At 32.4% G+C, this 10,842-nt stretch overlaps 1 long non-coding RNA gene across 1 annotated transcript; it reads right to left on the bottom strand.

Annotated features, from left to right (window-relative positions):
• Nucleotides 1-9,477: 9,477 nt before the first annotated feature.
• Nucleotides 9,478-9,829, bottom strand: LOC149530926 (uncharacterized). Its single transcript, XR_016358721.1, has 2 exons — nucleotides 9,698-9,829; nucleotides 9,478-9,605 (listed from the first exon to the last, which is right to left on the bottom strand). It is a non-coding gene; the product is annotated as an uncharacterized LOC149530926 (long non-coding RNA).
• Nucleotides 9,830-10,842: the final 1,013 nt, after the last annotated feature.

Consider the following 10,842-nt stretch of genomic DNA (forward strand, 5'->3'; position numbering starts at 1 on the left):
GCCTCTTGGAGATGTAATTGTGGTGACTTCCATGGCTTTTTTAATCGAATAGGGCAATCTAAACAATCTCAGATATGAAATTCTTTTTTCCCTTTTCAGTCGAAGACAGAACAAAGATTGCTTGCAAGAAATTTTGCAGAGTTTAAGATTTGATTGCTTATGGCCGACTATTCTTGGTAACTGATATTTCTATTGTATATTCCCGTGCCCAGCACGGGAAGTTTTAATCTATACAATTTATTTTGTGCATTTAGTGCACAAACTAAAGAATGCATATGCAATCAATTTTTTTATCAATCTTTATGATAGCTTTTTTTTTTAAATAGAAAATAGAAATTATTCTTTTATGCATGTAGAAAAAAATTAGAAAGATTTTATATATGTAAAAAATTAAAAGAATTCTATATACATCTAGATTTATTGAAAAGAATTCTATTTACATCTAGATATTTTGATTGAAATAACCATAATGTAAAAACAAAATATAAAATAGAAATGTTAATATATGTATGTACAAAAAATTAGAAAGATTGCATGCATCTAAAAAAATTCTATTTACATCTAGATTTTTTTAGAATGGAAAAAAATGGATAATAGAAATATCAGTTGCATGTTTGTAGAAATAAATTAGAAAAACATGTATTTAGAAATTAAAAAGATTCTATATGTGTCTAATTTTTAGATTTTACTTTATTCTAAACTAATTATTGATGGATATATATTTTAAAAATATTTATGTAGTTTAAAGTTTAGATTTTAATTAATTTGTATGCAAATAGGAAAAAGAATAAATATTTTATATATTTGTAGATTAATTTCTATTTTTAAAATTTACAAGTAAATGAGTACTGTATTCATTTAAAGTAAACAAGTTTTTAAGTAATATATTTTTATTTTAGAAATATATTAATCATAATGTTCATTTATTATTACTTATTTAATATACTTACTCTCAAATCTAAGACAATAGAAATGATATTTTATTAACTTTGAAATAGGGAAGTGTTAAGCAAGTTCGTTTACAAAAATACCAAAAATATATTTGGTCTTTGATCAAATTGGAGTTAATATTAGAAATATAAATATGATCATTAACAATTAAGATAAATTCAGTTCAAAACAATAATGTTATTTAAATTTAAATATTTTTTTTTGAAAAGAATTCTATTTACATCTACATATTTTGATTGAAATAACCATAATGTAAAAACAAAATATAAAATAGAAATGTTAATATATGTATGTAGAAAAAATTAGAAAGATTGCATGCATCTAAAAAAATTCTATTTACATCTAGATTTTTTTAGAATGGAAAAAAATGGATAATAGAAATATCAGTTGCATGTTTGTAGAAATAAATTAGAAAAACATGTATATAGAAATTAAAAAGATTCTATATGTGTCTAATTTTTAGATTTTACTTTATTCTAAACTATTTATTGATGGATATATATTTTAAAAATATTTATGTAGTTTAAAGTTTAGATTTTAATTAATTTGTATGCAAATAGGAAAAAGAATATATATATATATATATATATATATATATATATATATATATATATATATATATATATATATATATATATATATATATATATATATATATATATAGATTAATTTCTATTTTCAAAATTTACAAGTAAATGAGTACTTTATTCATTTAAAGTAAACAAGTTTTTAAGTAATATATATTTATTTTAGAAATATATTAATCATAATGTTCATTTATTATTACTTATTTAATATACTTACTCTCAAATCTAAGACAATAGAAATGATATTTTATTAAATTTGAAATAGGGAAGTGTTAAGCAAGTTCGTTTACAAAAATACCAAAAATATATTTGGTCTTTCATCAAATTGGAGTTAATATTAGAAATATAAATATGATCATTAACAATTAAGCTAAATTCAATTCAAAACAATAATATTATTTAAATTTAAATAAAATAAGCCATGTTTACTTTGAAACATCAAACAACTAATTAACTAATACAATAATTAAAATAAATGAATCTATTATGACATAGAAAAATATTTTCGAAGTATAATTTCTTTGTTTTTGAATCAATATGAGTTTTTTTTTCTACTTGAAAAGATAAACCATCCTAATTGTCATCCTTAGTTAACCCTAACAACAAGCCCTACCTTAGCCCTAGCCCCAACAATGATGTACAATATAACTATAATCCAACATTAAACTATAATTATAGCACTAAAACATATCCCTATTGATATAACGAAAATCTCAGTCCAAAACATAATCTAAACCAAAAACCTACACACTAATATTGGTTATAGTCCTAACCCTAAAATCTAACCCTTAACCATAATGTAAAAAAAAACTACAAAATATTGATCAAAATCCTAAACCTACCTATATGGATAACCATGATATTAAACTCTAAATCCAGTCCCAAGGTCCTAACCATGGTGTAAACCTATAACCGAACTCTTAAAAAATTTACTAATCCCTGATCCTAATCACATTCCCAACTTTAAACTTGAACCATAAACCATAGTTGTAACCATAATCATAAACTTAAACAAAACGCTAACCCTAAAGGTACAATCATAAAATTAATCATAGCTTAGACCCTAATCCTAGCACAAACCACAATCATGACCAAATATAAATCTTCACCTTACCCCTAATCATAATTTCAATGTTAACCCTAACATTAGTTTCAATCCTACCATGATATGAACCCTAATATAGACTTCACCTTGATCCTCACCCTAATCTTAAGTCTAATTAAACCCTGACTAAAACCTAATCTAAATGATATATCTAACTATAATCCTAACTGTAATTATCATACAACCCAATGCTAACCCTCATGTATATTTAATCCCTAATCTTAACTCTAAATATTCTATAAACTCTAGAATTGACCTTGATTCTAACCATAACCCTAAAATCTAAATTGTAACCATAGCACGAAAGGTGGGGACCCCCGCTACATGGCACAATTCTGGGTCTTGGAGCCTTGCGAAAGCACTACAGAGTGAGGAAATGTCATAAAGGTGACATGTAGTAGCATGATGCAATTTTGGGCTTTAGAGCATTGCAGAAACAATGCAGCTTAAGGAGGCGCTAGAATGGAGACTCATGGAAAGAAGAGGAAAGACATTCATGTCGCTGGCAAAAAACTATGAAAAGAGATAACATGATGTCTTAACATCCCACAAAAAATGCAAGGTTGATCCCAAGTTGGAATTTGGTTTCCCCAAAAATGAATGATGGTCATCGATGAAGGTCTTCCTCTCGAAATAGACGGCATAGATGCATCGTGAATCCTCACCAATGAAGGATTAAGTCGCAACCGTCGATGTAGATTCTCCCCTCAAAAAGGATGACTGAGATGCAACGAGGAAACTCCTCCCAATGAAGGATTAAGTCACATTCGTCGATCAAGATTGGCTTTATTTCCAATGGATGACTAAGATGTAGTGAAGAGATTCCTCCCAACAAACGAAGCAGATAGCACAAAAGGTGTGAACCCCCTCCATGTGGCACAATTTTGGGTCTTAAAGACTCATGAAAGCATTGTGGAGTGAGGAAATGTTGGAAAGGCAATGCGTGGTAGCATGATGCAATTTTGGGCTTCAGAGAATTGAAGAAACAATGTAGCATGATGATGCATCAGAATGGAGATGCATGGCAGCATCTTGTGCAATTCTAGGCTTTAGAGTGTTTCGAAGACACTAGCATATAAAGAAACGTTAGAATGGGAATGCATGGCAACATCTTGCACTTTTGGGAAGATGGGAAGATAGCTCGCGAAGAAATAAGAGTTATCGAATCTCGTAGCATGAATCAACCCGACCAAGAAAAAATGATCCAGCGTGGTCAATGAAGAAACCGAGCCAACACAAAATGTTAGCCGCCAACTTTAGCGATGTTAACCCTCTGCAAAGAACCTATCCCATTTAAGGTCTCTCAGATCAGACATTAGTGATGGGTTGAATAGGGGGAAAAAATAGCACACAATGCCCTCCTAAATGAAATTCTAAATGTAACACTAATAACCACAGTCCTACTTCTTTCCCTAACCTTATCCATGAGCGTGGGAATATACATATTATTATATAGGGCACCTTATATAATAATAAATATAATCTAAAATCCCAACCCTTACTCCCCTCCTAACTATAACTGTGACCATAAGAAAACTTCTAAATATAACCCTTCCTCTAACTCTAACCCTAACCCTAACCCTAACTATAATTGTAACCCTATCCCTACCACTAACTGTAACCCTAAATCTAACTCTACCATAATTGGACTTTAACCCTAACTATAACTATAACCCTAAACCTAACTCTAACCTTAACCGTAACCATAACCATAACCCAAAACCTACCCCTAATCGTAGCTAGGATTCTAATACTCTGTCTACCCCTAACTCAAACTATAGCCCTAACTATACCTCAAACTCTAACCGTAACTCATATTCTAACCCTAAACCTAACCCTAACCTTGACCCTAAGCCTAACCCTAACCCTAAGCCTAACCCTTTGTCTACCCCTATCTCTAACCCTAACCCTAACCCTAACCCTACCCCTAACTCTAACCCTAAATCTAACTCTTTCTGTAAATCTAACTCTACCATAATTAGACTCTAACCCTAACCCTAACTTTAATCCTGACTGAAACCCTAACCCTAACCCTAACTCTAACCTTAACCCTGACTCAATCCCCTTACCCTAACCTTAACATTGATATAACTCTCTCTATATATAACCCTAACTCTAAATATAAGCCTAACCCTAACCCTAACCCTAACCCTAAATCTAACTCTAACCCTAACTGTAAGCGTAACCCTACCCCTACCCATAACTCTAACTGTAAATCTAACTCTACCATAATTGGATTTTAATTTTAACCCTAACCCTAACTCTAACCCTAACCTTGACTCAAAACTCTAACCCTAACCCTAACTCTAACATTAACCCAACTGTAAAATTAACTCTATTGGTAACTCAAACCCTAAAACTAACCCTAATTCTAACCCTAACTCTAGCTCTAGCTCTAGCTCTAACCCTAACTCTAACCATAACTCAAACTCAAACCCTAAACCTAACCCTAATCCTAACCCAAATTATAATGCTCTGTCTACCCCTAACTCAAACTATAACCCTAACCCTAACTCAAACTCTAACCCTAACTCATACTCTAACCCTAAACCTGACCCTAGCCCTAACCCTAACCTAGAACCTTACCCTAACCCTAACCCTAACCCTATCTATAACCCTAATCCTAACCCTAACTCTAATCCTAATCTTAACCCTAATTCTAATCCTAACACTAACCTTAACCCTACCCCTAACTCTAACCATAAATCTAACTCTACCATAATTAGAATCTAACCCTAACCCTAACCTTAACCCTAGCTCAAACCCTTACCCTAACTTTGTCCCTAACCATATATCTACGTATGACTATAACATTTTACATTACAATATCCCAAAAATAAAATATATATTTTTATCTAAATTAAACTCCTTATATTAAATTTAAAATAATATTTGACTCAAACCTTAACCATAACCCTAACCTTAACCATGAGCATTACTCTAACCCTAACCTTAACCATAAACATAACTCTACACCTAACTCTAACCCTAATTCTAACTCTACCATAATTGGACTCTAATCCTATCCCTAACCCTAACTATAAGCATAACTCTAACCCTAGCCTTAACCATGAGCATAACTCTAACGTTAGCCTTACTATAACCCTAACACTAACCCTAATCATAACCATAACCATAACTCTAACCCTAACCTTAACCATGACCATAACATTAACCCTAACCTTAACCATAAACATAACTCTAATCTAAACCATAACCATAACTCTAACAATAACCATAACCATAACTCTATCCCTAACCTTAACCATAGCTCAAACCCTAACCCTAACTCCAACCCTAACTCTAATGCTAACCCTAACCCTAATTCTATCCCTAAGGTTGACATTAACTATAATGGTAACTTTGTCCCTAACCATATATCTATGTATGACTTTAACATTTTACATTACAATATCCCAAAAATAAAAAATATATTTTTAATCTATATTAAACTTCTTATATTAAATTTTTTAAAATATTTTGAAGCATAATTTTATACTAACTTCATACAACTCTAATTAAAAATTAATTAACAATTTTATAGTAACCTTATCAAAATAAAAAATAAAAAGTAAATATTTTTCCTATTGCGCCGCGACTGCCACTAGCTATATATACCTCTATATATATTACACCGAGAGTAATCGTTCTCGAGGCGCCTATTTTTATTTTCATTAATCCCAACTTCGATTAAAATAACTTTGGGATTAAATAAAAATAGGCGCCTCGAGAACGATTACTCTCGGCGTAATATATATAGAGGTATATATAGCTAGTTTAATCACTTTTTCATTATTATAAAATGCTTTGCAGCTAATACCAACTCATATTTCTTTGACAAGAAATGGAACATGAAAAAAGACAACATTTAAAAACCGTTTCTATTAGTTAGTTGGCTTTTTCATCAATACGACACTTTTCTAAGGAAAGCTTTAGACAGAGTTCTTCCCTCTCACGTTTCTAGGAATAGTAGTATAAGAAAGCTTTAGACGTAGTTCTTCCAACTCACGTCTTCTAGGAATAGTATTGTTGACCAGAAATGAATTGTTATTGCTGACGGTGTGAAAGAAATACTGAAGAAACATTCAGAAGTTTTCAATTGTATTTATTTGTCATTCGTTCTAGTAATTAAAAAAGCACTTTGACAGAGAGCATCAGACCAGAAATATCTAGTTAATTAAGAGAAGAGTAATTGTTTCAATAAGAAGATTGACTGAAAATAATCTGGCCGACGAAAGAAATGTCTCCAAAGAAAAATTGGTGATATCAAAATACTTGTGGACGACATTTTTACGTAGATCTCCACATACCTATGTTACCCGGGACACATTTCCACCTCTAAATCTGAAGTTTCGAAAATGGGGACAGTTTCGGGGACGGGGGATGGCAGGGGACGTTTTCCAGACGTCCCCACTTACAAAAGAAAACAGGAAACGCGTTTCCAAAACTCTGGAAACGGTCAACGAGTTTCCAAACCACGTTGACCATTTCGGAGAATGTTTTTCCGTTTCCTAACGTCTCGGGGACTGCATAAAAAGTTCCCTATTAAAATTTATTAAACTCAAAAAAACCATTAAAAAAATGACTTCCCAGTCATCTGCATGCCCGGACATGTAGAAGTCAATTTTTTTATAAAATATATTATAAAATGAATGATTAGGGGCTATGTCATAGGGTTCACCGAATTTTTGGCTTCAGGTTCGAAATTCGGCGAACCCATATAAAATATTAAAAAAAGGTCTGAATTCGCCATGAAATTTGTACGGAGATGTTATCAGATTTCTGGGCAAAAAAAGCTTATAAAACGATGCCCATGGTCTACTGAAATGAATCCAATCGTATCTGAACCTAGCGAAAAAGGATTGTCTGAACATTTGAATATCGTGGCACCGTGGAAGGGTTGTCTGAAGCTTGTATATAAATATGCGTTCCGCTCCAGCCTCCTGCTGTTCACCTCTGCTTAGCTCTGTCCGACCTATGCGTTTGATTAACTGCGTAACCTTCCAACCGACGGGCTCTCCAGTGACAACCAAAACTTCATCTATTCGTTTTCTCTAGCAACGGGCGACAATTTTTTTTGTTTATTTGGTTAAGTTTGAAACTTTATTAAGATTATAATAGTAGATGGTGTTTTTATTATTAGGTTTTAATCTTTCATAAGATTATTAAAATAAATGTTATTTTTATTATCTCTTTATTAAGAGTAAAATATTTGTATCCATGTGTATTTATTGTAGGAAAATATTTACATTTATTATGAGTAAAATATTAATATTTAGCATAATTATTAATTTAATTATTGTTACAATATTTTTTTATTATTTTTAATTTTGTAATATTCACACTTCATTTAATTAGTAAAAATTAAATAGAACAATTATTTTGTATATATTTTAATTCTATTTATTTGTAAAGATTAGTACAAAAATATCATACTTTACAATCATAATCATATATTTATATTTTTTTAGAAAATTATGTAAGACGAACTTATTGTCGAATTTTTTTATTTTTTTTGCCTTGTCGAACATCATCCGAATTTCATAGTTGTCGAACTCAAACTCGAACTCAAACCTTGTGACTTAGATTAGGGGCAACTATCATACTATCTTTGTTTTCATTTTGAAGCTCAAGATGATAGTGATAGTGACTTTGATATGGATGATTCGGGGCAGCTGCCTTAATATCTTTTGTTTTTATTTTGACTTTGATGTTTTAGAATTGGAGTGTTTTGTCTTGACATTATAATATTATTTGATCATTGATACACTATAGTTGATACTTCAAAAGTTTAAAACTTTAAAGTTTGAGTCTTTATCTATTCAATGCTTCCATTTTATTGAGAGTTGATGTTTTTCATTCTCTTATTTGACTCATTTCATTATGTACTAATGGTATTTTAAGTACTTAAATGATGATTGAAAATGATACTATTTAAAATTTTCTATGATGATTCGATTAGATGCTGATTGCTCTGCTCTATGATCATTGATGAATCATTATTTGATGAATGAAATTGATAATTTTAAACTATGTTGCTGTGATGAATGTAGAATTGATGAATATATTTGAAAATTCAGATAAAATTTTGATATATATATATATATATAGCCATTCCCTACCGTCTTCTGTTTCGGCGAAAAAAAAACCATCCCGGAAACCCGTTTCCCCGTCCCGCATCCCGTCGTCCCGGAAACTTGGGGTAACATAGCCACATACATACGTAATTTATGTAATGCTCTCTGTAAAGGACCCTCAATCACTTGATAAAGTTGAATGAAAAAGGATGGTAATAGCTCACAACTGCAATGATATTGATAACAGCTGTGTGATTCAAGTGGGTTGTGATGTGACAATAAATGAAGAGGATATACCCGGTGTATCCTCTGCTCAGATCTTTCGAGTGCCAAGGCCACCCCCATATTACAAACATGCTTTGTACACTCCCCATCTTGTTTCCATCGGCCCTTTTCATTATGGGAAGGAGGAGCTGCAAGGCATGGAGAATTCCAAATCTGCGGCAGTTCGAAGGATGCAGAAGAGGATCCAGCAGAAAAATCCAAACGTTTCTATCAAGTCAGTTGTTGAACAGCACGTTCTGCTCAAGGACAAGAAGATAAGGAAGCTTTACGGTGAACTTATTGCTTTCACTTCTATGGAATTAGCATGGATGGTCACCAGAGATGCCTGTTTTGTTTATGAATTTCTTGTTAATTGTATAAAAATTAGCAGTAATAATCAAGATATATGTAAAATTACACAAGTATCTCAGTTAGAGTATGTCCAGAGTTTTTATGACGAGGAAGTGAATTCATTTAAGTAGAAGTACAATGCAGTCTTTGATGCTTATCTTCAAAATCCCATGAGAGAGAGACTGATGAGTGATATACTTTTATTTGAAAATCAGATACCTCTCTGGGTTTTGAAGGATATTCTTAAATTCCAGATGGGTTCTGCTGGAGCTGCAAAACAAAAGGTAAAAAACTTAATGAATATATTGATTTCAAGTGCACTTAGACATGAAATTTTTATGTGGAAGGCTAGAGTTTCTTACAAAATGTATTGTAAGAAACATATTCTGGAAGTAGTCTACCGCTCCATGGTGGGCAACGAAAATTGCTCCTACACCGATGGTGAACTGCTAGACTTGCTGCATTCATCTCAAACTCACAGGCAGACATGCTATGGGAAATGGGTTAATTCAATGAAAACCATTTGTGGGCGTTTCTCTTCCTCGACAAATAAGATGCCATCCAACACTCTGTATCTGAAGCTTCCATCAGCATCAGAACCTCGTGCGTGGAGGAGTGAAGATTCAGCCAGTGTTCTGTGAAGATATAGAAAGGGCAGTTGGGCAACATCCAACAAGGTTGTTCGAATATTCTTCAGCCATTCGATGGATGAGGTTTGATGAGAAAACATCAGTGTTGTACTTCCCACAAATAAGGATAACGTCAGTTTTATCTCCACTCACGGCTAGCATTGGCGCAATGGAGGTGGGTGTTAGAGGGTATGGAACAAAACCAATGACTCAGCTTATGTTACTTATGGATGAGCTGATTGAGAACCAAGAGGATGTTGCGGTCCTCAGAAAGTCAGGGGTAATTAACAATTTCTTCGGAAGCAACCAGGAAGTGGCTGATCTTTTCAACTTGGCTAAAGGGATTGCCCATTTCCAGGGTTGTAAACCAATTGATGAGGTCAGAATAGGATTACATAAATATACAAGAAGAGAGTACAATAAACTGTGGAGTGAATTTGTAAATGCTTATTTTTCAAAACCATGGCAGCTCGCTGGTGCCATGGCTGCCGTGCTGCTGATCTTGCTGTCGGTTGGGCAAGATTTATGCCTTTTTGTCACTTGCAACCCTGATTCTTCTTCTTGAACTCCGTCTTTCATTTTGTAGGAGAAGGTATTCTTTCAGCAGCAAGAATTTTCAGTAATCAATAAACTAGTCAATGTTATCGATCAAAACAGAGAATTTCCAATGATCGATTTTATCATCCTTGTTTACTTTGGGATTGGCCACTACTTTTAGGTTGCATTCAGATCAATGGACAAAGGTAAGTTTGGATAGTTGGTTGTTGACCAATGTGGTTTCTAAGTATAATTTCTCTGTTTAAATGTCGAAAGTGTGACATATTATTATCTGTCAGTCACTACTATGTATTATTGCTTATTAAAACCCAAATTTATTA

Source organism: Cupressus sempervirens, chromosome 11 (assembly GCF_028749045.1).
Source record: "Cupressus sempervirens isolate cs-2001-9-10 chromosome 11, ASM2874904v1, whole genome shotgun sequence".
Classification (NCBI taxonomy): Eukaryota; Viridiplantae; Streptophyta; class Pinopsida; order Cupressales; family Cupressaceae; genus Cupressus; species Cupressus sempervirens.